The sequence below is a fragment of the Tupaia chinensis genome, unplaced genomic scaffold, assembly GCF_000334495.1.
Source record: "Tupaia chinensis unplaced genomic scaffold, TupChi_1.0 Scaffold000238_1, whole genome shotgun sequence".
Taxonomy (NCBI): Eukaryota; Metazoa; Chordata; class Mammalia; order Scandentia; family Tupaiidae; genus Tupaia; species Tupaia belangeri.
This window is the reverse complement of record NW_006159716.1, coordinates 7,797,945-7,798,568: the sequence shown is the minus strand read 5'-3', so window position 1 is coordinate 7,798,568 and position 624 is coordinate 7,797,945. Positions and strand designations below refer to the sequence as shown.

At 55.4% G+C, this 624-nt stretch overlaps 1 protein-coding gene across 1 annotated transcript in view; it reads left to right on the top strand.

Moving 5' to 3' along the window:
* The window catches only part of TBC1D22B (TBC1 domain family member 22B), a gene marked incomplete in the record, with an annotated part of 102,702 nt that overhangs the window by 41,880 nt on the left and 60,198 nt on the right, over positions 1 to 624 (top strand).

Below are 624 nucleotides of genomic sequence, written 5' to 3'. Positions count from 1 at the left end.
CTGCTGTACGCTGCAAGGGTCAAATGAGAGGCAGGTGTGAAAAGACCGGCACACTCAGGAAATGCGAGTCTCCCACTGCTTATCCCGCCTCACCTCCACCTGGTTTAGAACTGTCTAGACCAGGCACGGAGTTCAGCTTGAGTCCCTGCTCCTGTCATTTCAGTTATATTCTGGTAGAATTAAAAGCTGGTTCCTTTTGGTGGCACTTGTGGGAGCCCTGAGGAAGTGCAACCACCCAAAGCGAGACTGCCTGAGGCTAGAGCATCTCTGCAACCAAAGCGAGACTGCCTGAGGCTAGAGCATCTCCCCCGATGTGCAAGGCCCAGGCGTGGACCAAGAACAGACTGGAGTTGTTCTAGAATGTCGATCCTCTCAGGAACCAGCAGGTAGCGTAATGGCTATGTCACTGGACTCCCACGTAGTCGACCGCAGTTCGTGTCCCGGACCTGGTGGCTTAAAACTCACGCCAGGCGCGTGTGCGTGCGTGCCCAAGATCCCGAGAGGAGAATGGAGGAGAAGGGATTGCGGTGTGACCATCCCCCCTGGGGGGTGATTTCTCGCTTTCTGTCTCTGTCTCTCTCTGTCTGTCTGGCGAGCGCACACGCCCTATAGCGAAAATCTCTC